Source organism: Colossoma macropomum, unplaced genomic scaffold (genome assembly GCF_904425465.1).
Source record: "Colossoma macropomum unplaced genomic scaffold, Colossoma_macropomum, whole genome shotgun sequence".
Classification (NCBI taxonomy): Eukaryota; Metazoa; Chordata; class Actinopteri; order Characiformes; family Serrasalmidae; genus Colossoma; species Colossoma macropomum.
The window spans coordinates 26,504,630-26,527,124 of NW_023494784.1; the positions used below are offsets into that span (position 1 = coordinate 26,504,630).

Genomic DNA, 22,495 nt, shown 5'->3' on the forward strand with positions numbered 1-22,495 from the left:
CTTATTTGGCTCAAATAATGCACAAAAAAAAAATGTTTTTTGGGTTGTTCTAGCTACTGCGCTGGTGCAGATCTCAGCAACGAGTGGGGGGTTTACTGCTAGCAGCTTTAGCGGCAAGTTGATTGGTTCTTTTTCTTGAAGGGTGGGATTTTTCAATCACTGACCAGTCTCCTCCTTTATAACGCTTCTGACAGTACACATTTGAATATGCTATGTGCTCTAATCAACACAATTTGTGTTCACGTCATTGTTGGCTGAGCTTCTAAGCTTTGTCTCAGCTGCAGTCAGGTGGTGATCAACTTCGCACACACGCCATATTGTTAGTTCTTTATTTTCCTTCTGACTCAGTAATGGTACTTCTTTCAATTTTAACAAAAAAGAAATCTTACATAGTGCTCCTTTGAACAAAGAAAAAAATATTAGTATTTTACATTTTTTGGAGCTCCTCAAATTTTATTTGATACATCACATACCTTTCCCTGTGATCTTTTTCCATAACTGGCACTTAAAGTTCGCATGTCTGCAAGTCCAGAGAAGACCAACGATTGGGCAGTGAAAATGTATGGTTTACATTGAGTAGCCAGTTTATTAGGCACAACTACCTTCAAGATATACTGGTGATTTTATCAGGTACATGCATATTGGTGCACTTTGTAGGTTTTCAGTTACTGTGGCCCATCTGTTTCTGCACAAAATGTTGGCCCCCTCTACCCCATCCACAAATGGAAAGAGACCACCATGGAATCGCTGGTAACCAGATGTTATTTGAGTAGGCCTTTCTCAGCACAACAGTGACGCCAATATGGCTTGTTAGTGTTTGTTGTGCTGGAGTGATCAAATTAAGTGTGCCTAATAAACTGGCTTTTTTGTATTACAAAAGGTTTTAGGTTGCTGAGAGACCCTTAATCTGTTTTGTTTTGATGCTGCTCAGTGTGTGAACACCATTATACCACTCTATTTACTCTGCTAGCAAGGCTCCTCAGCGACCTTAGAACCTACAACCTACGTGTTGGCCAGCCTGACCATAAACTACATAAACTACTGATTTATTTCCACTCTACACTCCCAACCACACACACCTCCATGGAATTTTAGCCCACTGTTCCCCATGGGGATGTCATGTGTATTTAGGGCTATAGCAATACCAAAACTCTGATGTCATTTTCCTAGCATGGCATGATGTTTTGCATACTGTTTAAAATCACCCAACAGGAACATGAGATTACATGTGTTTTTATTAACCCAGTTACAGCCAGAAGGGCACTGTTACATTATTCTCAGAGATCTGAACCCTTTCTTCCAGTACATACTTCAAGTGCCTTTTGTAAATAATTGGACAGTGAAATAATTATAGTTATTCTGACTGTTCTTCATTACATTGGTTGTGAAACGAAGTGCAGAATGTGAGGTGTAATTCCAGGGTATTTATGTCTATAGTCTATGAAACAAATGGGAATAACAGCCCTTTTTAGACATGATTCTCAAGATTTTAGGAAACCAAAAGTAAACTGAGCAAATTACTGTAGTCTTACATAAAACTGTCACATTTAGTTCCTTGTTACAATTTCTTTGCAACCAATAACAGCCTGAGTTCTGTGGCCCATGGACATCATCAGACTTGGGGTATCTTCCCTGGTGATGCTCTGCCAGGTCTGTAATGATGCCATGTTCAGTTCCTACTTGTTTCAGAGCAAGGTTCAGTCTTGTCTTCAGTAAGTTAAATACAGACTCATTAGGATTCAGATCAGGTGATTGATCTGAATAAGAAAAAACAGTCCACTTTTTGGCCTGGAGTTGCTTTATATTTGTTTGGGCAGTATGTTAGGGTCATTGTCCTGTTGAAAGGTGAAGTATCATCCACTGAGTTTTGGGAAAGTTGTCATCTGAAGCATTAAGATGCTTCTGTACAGAATTTATCTTGGTGCTTCTGTCAGTATTAGCATCATCAATAACGATAAGTGATTCAATTCTACTGGCTGTTGTGGAAGAAGTTTCCAGATTAGGTGTTCTGCTTTGGATCATGATAGTATTCTATTCTTCTCTACAGATCCACTTTCTATCACTTTAGCACTTGTTCATCTCTTCATAAGCATTGGCCTCAGCACTCTACAAGTTTCATGCACTTTTCAGCAAAGTATAGCGTTACTTCTCTGGCTTTTCAGTGAGTATTTGACATAGTGTTTTAAGCTTTGAGGCCAGGCTGGCATATTTCTCTTCTTTATGGTTTGCTTTGACATATCTACATCCTGGATAGTCTTGATCTATTTAATAGTTGAAAAGATGTTTCTTTTCATTGATTATTAAGTATTCTTAAGTCATCTACATGCATGTGTACAGCATGTTCTTGTGTTCTAACAATATAGCACTGTGTTGCATCACATTTTCTTTTAGCAACACTCTGTAAATGTTTAGGAACTGAGGAGACCAATTGCTGTAGTTTTGAAAGTGAAATATTTTCCCATTCTTGACTGATATAGAATTTCAACTGCTCAACAGTTCAGGGTCTCCTTTGTCATATTTTACATTTTATAATGCACCAAATATTTTCAATGGGTGACATTTCTGGACTGCAGGGAGGTCAATTAAGCACCCAGACTCTTTTACTAGGGTGCCATGCCGTTGTAATATGTGCAGAATGTGGTTTGGTGTGGTCTTGCTGAAATAAGCAAAGCCTTCCCTGAAAAAGACATCATGTGGATGGCAGCATATGTTGCTCCAAAATCTGTATATATCATTCAGCAATAATGGTGCATTCATAGATGTGCAAATCACCCATGCCATGTACATTAATACACCCCCATATCATCACGGATGCTGGTTTTGAACGATAAATTGATAACAAGCCGGATCATCCCTTTCCTCTTTAACCCAGAGAACGTGGCGTCCATGATGTCCAAAAAGAATTTTAAATTTTGATTTGACCATGGGACTTCCATTTTGCTTCAGTCCATCTTAAATGAGGCTCAGGCCCAGAGAAGGTGGTGGTGTTTCTGGATCTTGTTTATATATAGTTTCTTCTTTGCATGGTAGAGTTTTAATTTGCATTTGTGGATGCAGTGACAAACTATGTTGATAGAAATGACAGAATCATGTCTGTTTTTAATGCAGTGCTGCCTAAGGGCCTGAGATTACAGCCAGCCAATATTGGTTTTTGACTTGTCCTTTGCATGCAGAGATTGCTCCAGATTTTCTGAATCATTTATTGATATTATGCCATAGTTGATGAAATCCCCCAGTTCTTTGCTATTTTACACTGAGAAACATTATTCTTGAATTGTTGCACTATTTGCCCACACAGCCTTTCACAGTGGTGAACCCCTCCCCATCTTTACTTCTAAAAGACTCAGCCTCATTGTGATGCTCTTTTTATACCCAATCATGCTACTAATCTGTTGCCAATTAACCCCTTTTAAGCATTACACCACTTTACCCATCTTTTATTGTTCCTGTCCCAACTTTTTTAAAGCATGTTGCTGGCATCAAATTCAAAATGGTTTTGCACATTATTGCATTCTGTTTTTATTTACATTTTGCACTGCGTCCCAAACTTATTTTAGAAATGGGGTTGTACTCTAATTTTTTAGACTTGTGATGGCCTTTTTTACTGCCATTGGCATGTCTTTGATCATTATGTTGTTGTCATTTTGTTTTTACTTGTTGTCTTGATGTAAACTGGTGTTTATGAACAAAATACATGACCAGATTCAGCATAGAAAATACATATAAAATATATATAAAAAGCTCTCTGAAGAGGTGAATCAGGCAGCATGCTTATCTGCACAATGAAACAGAACTCCAGACACTCCAGACACTTTTGCTTCAGTACTCTTTTAAAAATGGGAAAATGCATCGCAGAAGAGCAGGAATGAGTGAACTAGACCGGAAAGCACAGAATTCCCCATGTTCAGGTACTGCAATTACCCAAATTGAAGTCAGTGCTTTACTGAAAATGTCAAAATGGACGAAATTGAAAACACTAGCACGTTATCATTCACTGTGTGGATCAGACCTGAACCATGCATGGTCATCATCATACCCCAATTTCATTAAATCAAGCCTTATTTGACACTCTAAAGAATGAACTCACAGCATAGGCTGATAGAAACCAGTGGTCGTCTGAACATTCCTCCATGTTTAAATAAGGTCTCTCTATGGGAGTTTGCTTTGAGAAATATGTGAGCTTTTTCCTAAGTCAAATGATAGCACTGATTCACAGTCGGGCCTTTGGGCAGAACACAGACATAACCCGGCACACCTGCTTCAGATTAAACAGTAAAATACTACTTTAATATTTATGAGACCCTCTGAGCTTCTAAATGCAAACAGGTAATTATGTAAAGATGAGCAGACGTGTAGCTGAAGGGAGGTAGTCTGCTTAATCAACAAGGGAAAAGCATTTCTGCATTTTTGTTAACAATCCTATAAAAAGAACAACTGCATGCTCAGGGCTGCTTCATGCTGATAAATGCTTGCCGCACATCTTCAATAATGTGCTAAATGTGCCACCCTTGTGAGGCCTGAGATTGCATGTTTTATTACAAAAATGATGCAAAGATGGTTATAATAGGTGTAATGTTATTTATTAAGCCTGTCAGAAAGGAAGAGAGGACTGAGAACACCTACAGGTCTCTGCAAAAGTTTGGGCGCCCTCGGTCAAATTACTTTTTGTTGATTTTCTAAGTGAATATATGTACATATTATCTACAGAGAACACGCTTTTGCACACTTTGAGGCACAACTACTGATAATGTCCTATATTTAACATGCTGAAGTAAAAAAACATAAAACATAGCCTGTGCAAAAGTTTTTATTTTATAATTTATGTTTTCCCATATGTTAAACTCAATAAATAAATAGAAAATTTAAAATGTTAACTTATTTTACTTAGAAAATGGACAAAACATAATTTTTCCAGGGATGTTCAATTTATGTACATGACTGTATATATTTTGTGAGCTATTCATTTTTAATGAACAATTTTTAGTAGTATATATAAACAGTACTGCTTTATGTAAACTATGGAATATATTAATATGTTCCACGTGAGAGAAACTGGGGAGTTGAATGCACAAACATGGAATGGATTAATGTTCATGATATGATAATAGGAATGGCTTACAATCTATATACAATCTAAATATATAAATCAGTCTATTTTACCATGCATGGGACAGATGTACATGTTGTACATCGACCCCAAAGTCCACTTTTTAGCAAGAAATACTAGTCTATTACCAGTAGGATGCTAGCAAAACTGCTGTTTATATGCATCCTTTCTGAAGTTCAGTGACAGTGCTAAGAGTGTGTGTGTGTGCACACACGCATAGATTTAAGCTGACACAGCACATTTCTGTCTCTGTTTGTGGGTTTAGCTGATGCTGTTTAGCATCATGAACAAACACTGATCAGTGTTTTATACCCAGTAATAATGACACCATACATTTCTCACACTCCACTGGCTCCACTAGTGAAATTATGAATTAAACTGTACAACTGTGAAGTGACTGTAGAACATTCAGATTTAAATAAAAAGTAGCAACTTCATTCCATTTCTAAATTGAAACAGGATGGCTCCTATAAGCCCATAGTTTCAGTTTTGGGGTCTTCTTTTTGCATTCATCGTGTATTCTTATATTCTTATATTTTGACTAAACATTATGATATTTATCTGTGGTTTCTATGTCCTTATCATCTTGCTTCTAGATCAGGATGCTGAGCCTTTACTCTTGCTTCTCCTAAAGCCTGTTTTAGCCACAGGTATTACTTAATCCCACTTATTTACATGACCACAAGTTTATTCACCCCACATTCAGAGAGCGCTCTTAGATAAGACACTTCAAACAAGAAGACCACTGTGCCAAGCAAAAGGTTAAAAACCCCACAGTGATGTCATATTTCTGTCTCGCTCTCTTTTCTTACTCGCACACACTCTCAAATACAAATACACACTCTCCGTCTGAGTTCAGTCAGCCCTGTATGCCAAGTGCGTTAGTCCTTCAGACACATTTGCTTATGAACATCATAACAGGCGCAGTCCAGCTGTCCAACATGACGTTTTTTATAAATTCTCAAAAAGAGACTAAATAGCTCTAAAACATCCATAAGAACTATTTTGTATGTTTCCATGTTTCATGCTGTACTGTACACATTTGTGAGTTACTGATGGCTCTCAGTGGCCAGAAAGACCCCTTATAATTATTAAATTCAGCTAATTTTAGGAGCGCTCATTGTTGACACTGGCATCCAGTTGCCCACACACACATTGTATAATCTCTATAGAAAAGCACTGCTAATAGAATGGGATACTCTGGAGCAGCAGCACATGAACCTATGGTCACTATGCCCAGTGCAAATCCATCAACTGGAGGGATATAAAGCTGGGGACGTTTATATCCCTCCAGTTGATGGATTTGCACTGGGCATAGCGAGATTATACAGCACTGGGCTGTGGAGCAGTGGAACTGTGTTTTCTGATGGTGTTGAGTGATGTAGCTCATTCCAATATATCTGGGATTAGCTGGAGTGGAGTCTGTAATATAGAATTAATCATCCAACATCAGTACCTGACCTCACTAATGCTCATGTTGCTGAATGCAATCAAATCCCCACAGCAATGTTCCAACATCTAGTATAAAGCCTTCTCATAACAGTGGAGGCTTTTTTCTGCAGCAAAGGGGGGACAAACTCCCTATTGAATTAAGGAGAGACAGAGAGAGAGAGAGAGAGAGAGAGAGAGAGAGAGAGAGAGAGAGAGAGTAAAAGAACAGAAGAACACTCGTTAGCTGATCAGCAGGGTGGAAAAACTCAACTACAACAGTTTGAGTGTGTGATAGAGGGTGGTCTTCTCACTCCTGGGTCAGATGTTTCTGGGCCTCAAGCAGTTGTGTAAATTGTGAGACTAAATTGAGGGAATCCGGCCCAAAAATACACACCTATTTTGTCATAACACGCACACACACACACACACTGTCTGCTGAAGAAGTGTCTTGCAAATGTAATTTTCTCCAGCTGCACAAACACAGCATGTAGATACTGCGCACATGATCAGAGGAAACAATGACAGTGTAGGAGGAAAACAGCAAGACTACACACACAGGATACTGACCGGCCTCTGATAAGGGACCAATGCTGCCACTATCCTCTGTTAACACCAGCACAACATAAGTGCTGTTTGGGAACCTTTTCCATTAGCTTTCATTCACCACATGAATAGAGCACCTGGTTAAACTGATATATCTGAAAGCTGATGACTTGCTCTGAATGAAGTGAACTGCTAGTAATATTGACCCAGATTACAACTACAGGCCAAGTTTCCTAGACACTGTCCTATATGAGCGAAGTATCCAAATAGGCTCATATGCTGTCTTTAGTAAGCACATCCTCTGTAGCCTATTTCTGCAGGCACCCCAATGACTGTGCCACTGGTGGAATGGAAATTGACTTACATATTTGTGATGAATATAATCAAATAATATATTTTTCCCTGTTAGACTAACTAGGACACTGTTGACTCTGTGTGTGTGAAGCATTGTGCCTCTTTGTTGAACTGCTAGTGAGCAATGAGGAGTGAATAACTGAGTTGCATAACTGCAACTTTCTTCAGATCAAAAGACAGCAGTTAAATACATTATAAATACTTTTATAAACTTGCTTGTCCTGCTACAATCCAGTTTGGTGATGTTTTTTTGTATATCATATATATTTCCATCTGAATATATTCTATCACTGTTACTGAAGAAAAAAATAATGCATAGTTCAACTAAGGGGCAAAACAGGCAGTAATTGCATTTTATGGCAACTGTGGGAAAGAGTTAAAAACCTGCATTTCAGTTTTACTCTTTCTTCTTCTGGATATGAAAAGCATTAAAAATGTATATTATAAGGAAAAATGTATATTATGAGGAAAAAATATCCAAAAAACAAATCTAGTTAATTTTAAAGGGGTACTGTGGAAGTTAATAATTATCTAGTATGTCATGGTCCTAAATATCTACATGATGCTTCATAAGAGTTAATCTACTACTACTAATCTACTGATTAACTTAACAAAACGCTAAGGCCCCTATGAACCTTCATAAGCACTTATTGTAAGTGGCTGCATTTATGTGGCTGGGGTAGTCAGCTCCAGTCTTTTCCTGTATTGGGAATAGGAGCTGGCCACTGCATTTGGATTAAAATGGGATCAAAGGGACCCAGCCCAGTCTAAACCGTTGTCGGAAACGTTCCGTTTATGTTGAGCTAGAGCAGTTATGCATGACTGGCTGCTTGAGCAGAAATGGGGGGACCACCGTTATTACTCCAGAGGAAGAAGCTACATTTCAGAGTGAAGAGACAGAGAGAAATTCCTGAGGTTTGCATGCAGACTCATCCAAATAGACCAGTCCCAACACCCCCATAGAGTGCAACACGCTGTGTTGTTCATGTGCTCACTTTAATATGTCCTGAGGGATTGACGTATGATGGATGATACAGGACCGGACAGTACTCATGCACTGCGTGTCCACATTGTTCCACTGTTTAGCTGATGTCTTGCAATAGGAACGAACAAAGAAGTGAGCTCTTTTTTTACAACTCCTGGAGAGCGCACAGGTGGGATCACATCAAGCACTTATGGAAAAAATGTGATGGCACACACAGATAACAATCAGAGCCAAACAGTCCGGCAGGAGAAGGAGTTCTGTTGGTCGCATTTGTAGCAAAACAAATATCAGATGTACTATAAAATGCACTTGCACTGAATAAAGGTGCAAGTTTATCACACAGATAAAGAAACAGCTGAAACAGAGAAACAAGCTATGCTGTAGCATCTGTGCACTCAAAGTACATCAAAACTTTTTAACCGGGGGAAAACTTGAGCTGTAAACAAGCTAGCAAATACTTGAGAAGTAAACAAACTTGCCAAACATAATTAATTATGAATGGATTCAGTACCAGTCAAAGTTTGTCAGGAGAAAAACACTTTAAAGACCACTCTCAGGTTAATTTGGATGAAAGCAAATCTGCAACTGAAGTTTGTATGTACTCACCTCTATAGTACGTTGCCTAGCACTGAGAAACAGCGTGTCTTTCTGTTCTCTGCCCAAGTGCCCAGTTCCTAAGCCCGGGCCACGGCTGCCCTGTGTATCTGTGTTATCTGGAGTGAGCGCGTTTCCCCTGGCCGTGTGTGACTGGCGCGGCTCCTAACAGCACACACTGCGAGTTCTCTCATTGGTGGAGCTGTGGAAGGGGGAGGGCTGTCTGAACCTGGTGCTGCAGGCCAGAACTGAATGGCTGGCCCACTGCTTTGTTTTCCCTTTCACAGCTTGAGGAAGACGCTGGCTGGTGCTTATTTGATTTTTTTAACATTTTGACCCTCAGGCTATGCTTGTGTGTGTGTCATGTGAGGATTTACCATATTTATTGTAAAAGTGCTTCATGCACTACAGACTGCAGAAAATATTTTTCCTCCAAACATTTGTCTGCACAGTGCAGAAATTACTTGCATGTGGAAGTAAAGCAACAAACCTGTCTCCTATATAATGTGTATGTATAACAGCAAAACAGAAACTGTTTCAGTGGTCAGTCTGGATCTCATTTGGAAATGACAGGCCTACTATACCCCACTATACGGCATGCTGTTTTACTTGAAAAGAAGCCAGTGTAACTTAGGCTGAGCACTAATAGATTTACCTAGGATTAATCCAGTTACTGCGTCACTCATTAAAGAACTATTGCTCATGAGGGGTCCCATCCAAAGGTAGAACCATCAGGCCCTGTTGTGTACTCTCTGAGTCTCCATGTGTCATTTGTCTGGATAGCTGAAAAGAAGCTCACATAAATGAGACCCAGAGATCTACTAAAGTCTTTCTGAGTGGTGTTATGTGAAATGTGCCATTGTAAAGAAACTTGCAGGGTCAGCAGTGGTGATAGGAACCAGACTTCCAAAGCATTTAATGCCTCTAAAATCTGCCTCAAATAATTTTTTACATGAGATGGCTATAAATACACTGCCTGATGCCTGAGACATTGTTTTAGTTTAGTTTAGATAGGTTTGATATGGGGCTTTGGCCTCAACATCGTTTTTAAAATTCATTCATGATGGAGAGGTACATGCAGGGCACTGTAGGCAAAACAGAACCCAAAGAAAATTTAATTATTCTGGTTTATATATAATGTTTATCATTTCAACATTATATATAAAACTCAGACAGCACAAGTAGGTTCACTGGTCGTTTGGATAGTAAATAAAATGGCTATATTTGTGTACCTTCACATCGCCTGGCTCCCTTCACCACTACTGTACAGATTATAAAATCAGAGTAAGTTTCTTTATAATACACAGTTTCTCATTAAACCACTCTAAATGACTGTGTTTTCATCTCAGTTATGCTGAAAGTTTGAAAAATCTATGTAATTCAATTCCTTTAATAGTACAAAAATCATCTACTACCAATCACACTGTTTTTCTGGCTCAATAATATCAGACTTCGAAAGAAATATTACTGTGAGAAATATATGTTTTTGGAACTGCTGTGTAGTGAGAGAGGGAACAGCATGTGGAATGGTCATTCTGTGTGTGTGTGTGTGTGTGTGTGTGTGTGTGTGTGTGTGTGTGTGTGTGTGTGTATGGGATTCAAGTTAAGGCTCTGAATGATGAAAACACCTGCAAAAGTCTCTTGGCTGTCAGCGTGACCTTAGCAAGTTGTGTCTGTAATATTACAGATAGTACATCCTCTCGACACTGACTGGTAGCAGAGTTGAAAACAACTCAGGAAAAGAAGAAGACAGAAAGGATGAATCTGAAGGAAAAAGGCTCCTCTGAACAGCAGTAAACAAGAAATATAGCAACAAGCGCATCTCATCCAGAATGTGTTTCAGATTAAAATAATAGCCTCAACTTGGGTAGAACTAATATACCAATGACAATATTGCGCTGTAAAAGTGAATAGACTTCAGAATTACAGATGGGAACTAACATCACATCAATCAACAATACAGAATGTGTTTAGCAAGTTGATTCAGGTGGTTGTGCTGGATCAAAACATAAAACGGTGCAGGCCTGGGCGTCCCTGGGGCAACAGTTTACAAACACAGCTTCAGGAAATGGGAACCTCATGCAGGCCTCTTGGGACACTACTGCACCAAAACCTACAAGGAAAATATCTCTGAAAATCTCTGCAAATTTGCCAAAAGAATCCACAGTTCGAACTGGAAATGGACGAAAAGGGAACATTCTGCCTTGATGGTCATAAAAAGGAAACTGCACATTTTGCTGAGGCCCGCCTTGCCCTAAAGTAAAGAACCAGCTATGCCATCTAGTGGCTCACATAGGCAATAGTGTCTTTGGTAAGGCACCGCAACACTGACACTGTGGTGCCAAAAAATAATAGAAATGATAGAAATGAACGAAAAAAAAAAATGTTATTATGCTCAAGAGTAAATTACATAAGTGAAAAAATCTGATACTGGTTCCTGTTCAGAACACTCCGCCATCCACAGGGCCTATTTATCAGACTATTCCTGTAAGAGGGAGGAACGGAGAGCTTCTTCCTGCATGAGGAACAGCAGAACGCTGCGGCTATGGGAGTCAGATAAAAGCAAGACCACAGGAAAATTAGCAGTAAACAACCTCTGGGAGTGCTACTTCAAACCAAACAGCAGATGCAACAATCTGTGACAAAGTCAGAAGTGGTGGTTCACAGAGAGAAATCTGATTAGTGAAATACTGCTTAGATTCACATTGCTTTCATATAATTATTCTCAATATCATGTACAAGCAATAAAAAAGCCTACAAATCTCAATAAGCACTGTATCTCATTGACAATTATTATAGCGGACAGTAATGTCTTCATTTGTTGTTTTTATTTTTTTATAGGACATTTGAAAATGCCAGATGGCTTTTACATTGTGTGAACATTTTGTGATCCATGGACTAATTAAAATTATTCATAATCACTTGAAATACTCTTCACAACAAAGATACCAAAAAATGGCTCTTTGTGTGATTCCATAGAACAAAAAATGTTGCCTAAAAACTTTTCAGTGTATGATTATTTAGAGAACATGAGAACGGTGAAATGAGAACCCTTTTTAGAGCTTGAAGAACCTTTAATCTGGCCAAGTACCTTTACATTATTTTAAGGTTCTTTCTTCTTTAAACAAAGTTCTTTAGTGAACCGAAAGTGGTCCTTTTTTAAGAACCCTTCATGAAATCTTTATTTTTTAAGATTTTTATGCAAAAGTTTGAAGTTTGAACACCTTTGCTCAGATTACATTTTATTGATTTTCTAAGTCAAAATAAGTTAAAACATCCTCTACACAGAACATGCTTAAGTATGCTCAGAACATGCTCAAAAATTCAGATTTTTCTGTTAATTTCCTGAGTTTAACATATTAGAGAGAAGTTAATATAATTATTGTCTCTCCTGCTATGAGATACAAGATTTTATTCTGACAGTGACATATACTGACACTCAGAAGCAAGCTGATTGAGGTCTTAGTGAATACTGAGATATTTATGATGGCACTATTAGTGGATGATTTTTTCCTCTGTGCAGGAACGATCCTCTTCCAGCAAGCCACGTCTTCATAATGGGCAAGTTTTTTCTACAGCTGTACCAGCATGCTGCTAGACATTGGAGAATGTCATGACCCACGAGCTGTCAGGCTGAATGCAGAGACTGAGGCACTGATAACAATTTAGGAGGCAGGTAACCTGATACATACTGGTTAAGATTTAGCATACAAAACTGTAAATGAAATAGCATTCCACTGATGTTTACGGGTTAGATATTTAGTCCTTTTGCGTTTTATGAGAGCTGGGGGGAGTCTCTGAGGTAGGATTATTGCCATTTTTCATTTTCATAGTGAAATGCTTGAGTGGATTAAGACAAAAGCAGGCATCTTCATTTAGGAGAGAGAAGCAGCAGCAAGGCCACATTTCCTTTATCAAACCACAAAGTTTGTCATGTTTCAATAATGCTATACAATGTCTAATTGCCGTGCCTGTCATAGCAATATATATATATATATATATATATATATTTGCAAATATAAATTATAAAAATAACTGCAATCAAAAGGAAATTGAAAAATCATAGCATAAATTCCAGATGTTTTGAGTCTGACTGGCTCAATGTGGAACTAAACGATTCTGTCCAGAATCATTGGTGGTACAATAAAATCCCAAAATTGACCCCAACTGACACAAAAATCTGGCCTCCTGTTTATTTCCACCACATATTCATCAGAATATAGCCAGATCAGGCATTCTTCTCCAATTGGCAGCTATTAGCACAAATATTTGATTTAGCAAGGCAAAACTGGTTATACTGCGATACATAAGACAGCAGGGATGATGAGTTCAGTCATTTTGGGCATGTAATTTTCATTCCTGTGCCTAGTGAAAGCATTTTGTCTTGTACTTGCTTGACCCTTTCTCTCTAAAGAGGAGGCACAATGCTAGCTCAGGGCTGATGAACTGGATCCAAGTGATACTATCACCTGGAAATTGAAGCCAGTGTCTAGGGTACATCCTCCTCTTAGAGACAAGGGGAGGGCAGGATCTCCAGACAAGAGCTCCCGGAGGAGCTACTCACAAGATCCCACTCAAAACACTGACCATTCTGTCTAACATGTGTTCACCCCTGGAGATATTTTGGTATGGTCCATCCTTCAAATCCAGCCATAAAGATGTCATTAGCTCTGCTCTGCACGTCTCATCTCTCCCACAGAGAGGGGGAACAGACTAAGCCAAAGCTCATTCCAAGCACACCGTATCCTTTTTTACACAGTGAACTTTATTCTGAGAACCCACTGATCTTCACCCAAGCTAACCTTTAAAGTAGCACTAAGCAAGTTTGGAGCCCTCTCTGGTAAAAATATGAAACTGCAAGCAATAACCTGAATGAACTATACTGGGTTGGCACTAACACAAGTTAAACCATAGTGTCACTATCATAAATTATCATTGTTATAATGGCTTGTAACTACTCTTTAGACTTACTAGCCCAATGAGTTATTTGGTCAGACAGTGGGTCGTAGGTGGAAGTGTGGTCATACTGATTTATGTGAAATTATTTTGTTGCACACACATTCTACAAAGACAACACTGATGTCACTTAAGGAATTTGAACAAGTCAAGACGTCAGTGAGTAACTTGCCAGAAACTAAATATAAAAATGAGATCGTCATTCAAGAGATTAATTTAGGTTAGGTCTGTGTCATTTGCTGAAAACAAAACAAAGCAAACAAAAAAGAACATTATGGAATTATTATAGAACACCATTTTGCCCCAACATAGCAACCAGCAAAAAATCTGAGTGAAACTGAGCCAGAATGCCCAGATAAAAGGCAACACTGATTAACACAGGAGGGTTGACTGCAATTTGAATTCACTGTGTGCTATGGGAATATAAATTAGCAGTTCATCAGATTGTGTATGAAGTAATTAGTATCTTTATTGAAAAAATAAAGCACAGTAAAGAAAATCAAAAGTGGATAAATTGCTGCAATTGCTAATGATATTAACCCCTTAAATGGCCAAGTTTTATTATACACTTCTGTAACCTAAGAGTAGTTCAGCCAATTTGCATTGAAGTCCCTGTATTACTGAGCAATAAGTGTTGGTATATAATAAGGCTGGGATTTTAAAGGGTTAGTGGTAGAAATGTACTACATTATATAGGTATGAGTGAATTTTTACAGTTTTAATGCTGTGGACATATGGTTTCCTGTCTTTAGAGTTTGACACTCATGAGAAAAACTATACCATGTTGGTATAACTGTTTTAGAGTGTTTGAACACCTTCATAGCTCTTGTATGTCCTTTGTTATTCATTGCAAGATAAAATATTTTCATTGGCATATTCCAGTACTATTGGTCTAAAAAACAGCAAAACTGGTTATAAAGGCTAGCTCTACTGATTATTGTTACTTGTACTGACATGGAAAAAGATAATTTTCTCAATTACTGTGTTTGTGAGACCTCTTAGGAGTGTCATTTGCTTGCTTTGCTGACTTTAGTTTATCTTTTTGTTTACTGTCATTCATGTCAGCATGGCTATTTAAGTTACCCTTAAGGATACCACCGCAGTGACATCGTTTGAACCCTGAAAGGTACAGTTTTTTGAGAGGGTAAGCTTTACAGAGTGCATGTTGTCGAAGCATGTTTTTTCTCCTACTTACACAGTGCATCTTAAATACTGCAGATTTAAACTTAACTCTTTTATTTAACTCTTCACATTTCTACCAATCAAGACTGGAAAGGTTGTGGTACTAATATGGATAACTCTTAAAGACAGCTTTGTGCTCAAACTCGATCATCTATGGAAAGCTGGTTCTGATGCTAGTACAACTAGGGGGTGGATAGACCATCTGGATCCAATACAATTTCATTATGGCATTGAACAGAGCCGGCCTGACCAAATCTGAGCAGCCTGTGCAAGAGAAGAATGGCAATAAATCCTTCCTCACCACAACTCAGTGGTAATTTAATTTGCTAGAAGAAAATTACTTATATGTGAAATACGCTGCTATTTCCAAATTTTAGAGATGCTCGGTCCACTGCTGTTGAAGTGAGAGCCCAGGCAATATTGGGTGGCAAAACTTTTTTGGGGCCAGAGCCTTGCTCTACCTGTGAAAGTCAGCCCATCGAGTTGATGGACCGACATATATCTGCCCACACTCCCACACACACACACCCACACACACCCTCTGACTCCTGCTTTATCAATTCATACCTTAGTTTTCATGCTGCAAGCGCAGGCCTGGCATAGTTCTTTGTTTTTGGCTGTTAAATAGCTAAACCATATGTTGTGTGTTCAAGGAGGCCTGTGAGTAAGAGAGAGGAAGCTGGCTTCGAGCCTGGTCAGAGTACCATGGTCGGCTAGCGACAGACCTTCTGGCCCAAAGTTAGCTACAAATATGCACGCATACCCTCTCACTCACAAACACACAGAGAAGAACACTTTGTGCGTAGGTGCCCATGGTAACAGCAGTGGCTGGAACCAAATGACAAACAGAGGCACTTTGCTGAGTAATCACATTTGGTTCTAATGTTTCTACTGGTTGCAAACAGTTCAAAACTACAATGTGTTTTCCATTAAAAAATCCCAATTGATAGAAATGCTAACAAAGTGAAAAAAGAAAAGGGGAAACAGTTCATGTTTTTCACACATCTCAGACGCATGCAACATTTTTGTAAAGCCAGCTGGGCGTTTGAGGCCATCATGGACCACATTCAGAGGCTGAGCAACATCAAATGATCACATGCCAATAGCACTTAGTGGTATTGAAAGGAATCAATTTTTTCATAATATATTAAGAAATCACTGTGTTACATAGTATTTAGGTTTGTATCAATTATGCTAATGAACTCACGCTTCCTGAGTAATGCAGGTGTCTTACAATCCTCACATAGCGTCTTTGATTGGATAGTTTACACCAAAAAATTACACCGAAGAGAATCTTACACAGTATTGTAACCATCAATCAGACACAAATCGTATTTCCAGAAATAGTTTTAATCTATTTTGAATTGTTCTTAAAAAATATCTGTCGCACATATCAAATGGCATACACTGCGGTTAACTATGTTTTTTTTTTTTTAATTATTTATCAATACCTAAAACTAAAAATCAAGAATGGTCTGTTGCAAGTTATTCCTGTTTCATTCTGAATCTTCATTGGGAGGGGATGCTTGCTGACACCTGCTGGCACAGCGGGGCCATCTGTATGAGGAAACTGGCACCACAGGTAGAGCTGAAACAAAACAGTCAATCTTTAGTCCTGAGTTTGACTGCAATATGACACCACAGTTTAAATAATTGTGTTAAATTGTATTGTCTCATAACTGTTCAATGAGACTGAGAATAAATAGTACTCAGGTCAAACACTGCCCTTATATCTAATGCTTATGTAGATATATAGGCATATGGCAGGTGATATATAGTCATCAATAGAGATTAAACTCCCCTAACTTATTATACAGCATAAAATGTATCATATCTGGTCTAATATGTCACAGTGCACACAAACTGGTTTGGATTTACCCACACTGACTCTAGCTCCCCCTGGGACTCACCTGTGGCTTGTTTCAAGGACTGATTAATTGTTTATATGAAAAAGTATTTGATATCCTGTGAGCTAGTTTGAAGAACAAAGTTTTCTTTCAGATTTGTCCTCAAAGCCCCAGTCATTTGGATGTGTTAAATTCAGCAGCAAACCTGATTTAATTTAATGAAGCATTAATTACCCAAAGCAGGCAATGGATGATAACTACAAATGTTACAGAGCTGGTTGAGCAGAGGTTTGGAAGTGATTAAATAAGCACAATGATATACACAAAATTACTACTTATTATATTGATGTTACTTGTACATGTATTTATTCAAATAATAATGTTCGAGCAAATAAATACTATATATATATATATATATATATATATATATATATATATATATATATATATACACATATTGGCTACCTTGGTAATTATGAACTAAATAAGCTGGAAAAAGTATTCTTAATCACTATAAGGAAACATCTAACCTTAAGGTATAATGATTGATGGAAAACCTAAATCTTGACATGAAATAAATATCTTTCTTAAATCTATGTGGACCATAATTATTGGCACCATTACAAATTGCTAAGAGTTAAGTCTAACTGAAATATGTTTCCATTCATATTTTAAGTTTGCCTGAGAGACGCTTAACACTTAAATGGTCAGCCATGACTTCCTGTTTCACTGGGGAACATATATGAAGTGAAACACAGGCCAAATTCACCTAATCATCCATCATTTTGAGAAAAACCAGAGAATACAGCAATGATTTGTAACAAAAGGTTGTTGAGCTGCACAAATCAGGTGATGCCTAAAAAAATAGTTAAACAGTTGAAAATTTCATTTCATTTCATTTCCACTATCAAGGCAATAATTAAGAATAATTAAGAATCTGCCGGGAAGAGGTCATATGTCTATACTGAACACACACACAGTGAGGAGGATGGGTTGAGTGGACAAAGAATCTCCAAGGCTCACAGATGGGGAATTGCAGACAATAGTTAGGTCTTGGGATCAGTACATCTCCCAAACTCCGATCAGACACCATCTATATAACCACAAGTTGTTTGGAAAGAGTTGCCAGAAGAAAGGCCCTGCTGTCAAGGACCAAACCCAAGCACCTACAGTTTGCCAAATGTTTGTGTTCTATGGTCAGATGAGATAGAAAACCTGTGGGATGAGCTGAAGAAGAGATTTCACAGTGTGGACCTTGGAATCTGAAGGTTCTGGACAGATTCTGGATGGATGAATGGTCTCAGGTGCTCTGCCATGTGTTCACCAGCCTCATGAATCATTATAGGAGAAGACTCAGTGCTGTTATCTTTGCAAAGGGAGGTGGCATAAAGTATTACATGAAGGGGTGCCAAAAATTGTGGCACACATAGATTTGAGAAAAAATATTTATTTCCTGATAAGATTTAGTTTGTTTTTCTAAATCATTGTACTTTATGGTGGACACACTAACCCACACAATTAACCCAATGCGGTAACACACATTTCGAATCAACAACAAACAACATAAACAACAACACAGCAACAGCAATTAACTTTTCTAATGGGGGGGGGGTGGCACACATTTTTAGAGAGAGAGAGAGAGAGAGAGAGAGAGAGAGAGAGCTGTGTTTTGGATCCTTCATATTCCTACTGGGTTTGTCTAAGCCATTATGAAGTCTTATCTATGATGCTGTGAATTTCATCCACTACCTCTCATTTGTTACAGAATGAAGTGCAGAGACAGGCTGATACTTTGCATTCATTCACTACTGCATTCATGCCTCTTAAGGAAAACAAAAAAGGTAGACACTTGGAAAAGGGCAGAACAGACAATCAAATATATTTCACTGGTTAAATTTTTTTTAGTGAGGTTTTATCTATAGACGGATGTTTTGTTAAACTATTTGTTAACTATTTTTGCAATGGCTATGAAATATGTATGACTAATGGAAAGGGGTGCGGGAAAAACTCGATTCTTAGATGCATCGCGATGCGGACGTGAACGATTCTGAATCGATTCATAAATGTCAAAAATCGATTTTCGATGTTCACGGAACGCAAAAGGCGGAACTGGAAGTGGGTAAGTGCAGCGCCTGGACAGTCTGTGGCGGCACATAACAAAAACACAACTAGATGAGCGAGAAATCCGACCGGCACCCTCTGCATTAAAAGCCAGGTTAGTTCAGGAGTCACAACCCGAATGTTAAGAAGAGCCATTTTGCCTTTCAACAAAGTCAAACCACCTTGGGAGCCACAACATTTAGGCTCCCAAGTATGGCTCAGTATGTGCTAAAAATAAAAACGAAAACGCAGATTTACTCCGCTCTGCTTTAAGCTTTAGCTATAGCCGCTCTCCTCCCAACTCCGACAGAAAACTTTTCTTCAAAACTAGAAGAGTTTCTTGTAAAATGTCTCAGCATCCGGCTGTCGCTTCTCGTTCTAATTTTCCCGTTCCACCTTAAATTCTGTCTTAGGCGCCGAATGTAACTGCTGCACCATTTAAGGTGGAACGGGAAAATTCGAAAGAGAAGCGACTTCATTTTCGCAACTTTTTAGAGAAAGACAGTCTCTCGGCAGATTTAACCAACCGCGCTGCTTATAAATGCGAATAAATCCTCCGAATGTTTGTCTTAATCTCTGTTTTTTCGTTCGCTACTGGCGAGGCCAGACTTCGGTGCTATGTGACCTACTGTCTGTTCTCAGTCGTTGAGAACCAGGGCTTTCGTGCTATGCTACGCAGTCTCGAAAATTACACAACACACACACACACACACACACACACACACACACACACACTCTCTCTCTCTCTCTCTCTCTACGAGACCGAAGCCGAGCTTATAAAATCACTAAAGAAAACGGGAAGGATGGCTGTAACGTGCTACGTGGACACCCATTACCACTGGATCTTATTTCAGGGTAACGGCGCATTTTATCGCAGATGAGTGGCAGCAGCGTCTCTGAATGAGAGCCTTCTAGTTCACTTGCCACATCACTTGATTTATTAGTAAAATATATTTTAGATATTTAAAGCAAAGTATTTGTAATGATCCATAATGCATTTCAATTATGGATCATTACAAATACTTTGCTTTAAAACTACCAAGTCCTCAACAGTAGGAAGATGGAAATCCTGTATAGAGAAAAAGATGCATCGAGATGCATCGATAATTGTTTTATAATCGCAGCCCTCTGAATCGTAATCAAATCGAATTGTGAGGTGCCTAAAGATTCCCACCCCTACTAATGGATCATCATTATAGGATGGGTACTTGTGCTTTGTTCTGCAGGAGAATCAGGACCTGCTTCTGTGAGGCTGTTATGGCTCCTGCCGGTCCTTCAGGTAAATATAGAAAAAGCAGAACATCTCAAACAACACACAGCCATCAGGGGGTCTGTAGCTGGGGTCAAAGTTCAGGATACAGCAGGCCTGGCATAATGTATTCCTCAGAATCCGCAGTGGGGAAAGAAGATGGATAACATAGCTGCTTTCTGCATTTCCTTTGCATGGCTTTATAGGAATCGCTTTGAACAATGATATAAATTCTACTTGTATGCACAGATGATTTCTGTTTTTGTCTTGGTTTTGGAGGATACTGAAATCTTACTGACCTCTACATTAGAAAGGTCACATACATGCTAATAATAAAGTTATATGTCGTGCAGAATTTGTAAGATTACATGTTATTTCAGATAATCATGCTGAATGTAGCCCCTGGTTTACCACACTCCACGGGTGGAAATTTCAGACAGTACACTTGTTCCCAAAATTTATAATAGGAAAAGGCCTTTTTAAAAGTGCTATACAACAAAAACAGCATAGTAGCGAACGAAAAAACAGAGCGAACGAAAAAAACAGAGATTAAGACAAACATTTGGAGGACTTATTCGCATTTATAAGCAGTGCGGTTGGTTAAATCTGCTGAGAGACTGTCTTTCTCTAAAAAGTTGTGAAAATGAACTCGCTTCTCTTTCGAATTTTCCCGTTCCACCTTAAATGGTGTAACTGTTACATTCGGCGCCTAAGGCATTCGGCGCCTTCTTGACATTCGGGTTGTGACTCCTGAACTAACCTGGCTTTTAATGCAGAGGGTGCCGGTCGGATTTCTCGCTCATCTAGTTGTGTTTTTATTATGTGCCGCCACAGACTGTCCAGGCGCTGCACTTACCCACTTCCAGTTCTGCCGTTTGCGTTCCGTCAACATTACGTTATAAATTAAATATTTAGAAAATCGATTTTTGACATTTATGAATCGATTCAGAATCATTCACGTCTGCATCGCGATGCATCTAAGAATCAAGTTTTTCCTGCACCCCTAATATATATATATATATATATATATATATATATATATATATATATATATATATATATAGAGAGAGAGAGAGAGAGAGAGAGAGAGAGAGAGAGAGAGATTGCCACAATACATTTGCAAGTAAGTTCTTCACAATGCCTGGAGTGACCTTCTTTGGTAAAGGAGGACTTTTCACCAAAGAGATGAAATTATCAAATTATAATGTCATGTTTAAAGTTGCACTACCACTCCAGCTCACGGGCTCAATCATACAGTGCAGCTACACTACATGTATATAAATGCCAGAATGCAGTTTTTCTGCAGGGGTTTTTAGTATTAATAAATGTAATTTTTGTATGTCCTCATTTAGGTAATATAGTATACACTTTATTTAAACAATTGTATTCTTTTTTGAGGAAGAACTGACATACATTAAATGGACAAAAGTATTGGGACACCTACACATTACACCTACAGGGTTTTTATGACATCCCATTCTAAATTCCTAGGCATTAATATGGAGTTGGTCCCCCCTTTGCAGCTATAACAGCTTCTTCTCATCTGGGAAGCTTTCTACAAGATTTTGGAGTGTAGCTGTGGGAATTTTTGCCCATTCACCCAGAAGAGCATTTGTGAGGTCAGACACTGATATTGGACAAGAGGGCCTGGCTCACAGTCTCTGTTTTAGTTCATGACAAAGGTGTTTGATGGGGTTGAGGTCAGGGCTCTGTGTGGGCCTGTCAAGTTCTTCCACACCAAACTCACCTAGCCATGCCTTAATGGACCTTGCTTTGTGAACTGGGGCAGAGTCATGATGGAACAGAAAAGGGCTTTCCGCAAACTGTTCCCACAAAGTTAGTTGTCCAAAAGCTGAAGCATTAAGATTTCCCTTCACTAGAACTAAGGGGCCTAGGCCAACCCCTGAAAAACAACCGTATAGCATTATCCCTCCTCCTCCACCAAACTTTACAGCTGGCACAATGCAGTCAGGAAGGTAACGTTCTACTGGCATTCACCAAAACCCAGACTTGTCCATCAGACTGCCAGATAGAGAAGCTTGAATCATCACTCCACAGAATATGTTTCCACTGCTCCAGAGTCCAGTGGCGGTGTGCTTTACTGCACTCCATCTGACACTTGGCATTGCGCTTGGTGATGTAAGGCT

The 22,495-nt window shown here is 38.8% G+C and overlaps 1 protein-coding gene across 1 annotated transcript in view; it reads right to left on the reverse strand.

Moving 5' to 3' along the window:
• mylka (myosin, light chain kinase a) overlaps positions 1–9,160 on the reverse strand; it is an 80,181-nt gene extending 71,021 nt beyond the window's left edge. The window contains exon 1 of the mRNA XM_036566074.1: positions 9,027–9,160. The gene's annotated coding sequence lies outside the window, so the exon portion shown is untranslated. The remainder of the gene's footprint in view (positions 1–9,026) is intronic.
• Positions 9,161–22,495: the final 13,335 nt, after the last annotated feature.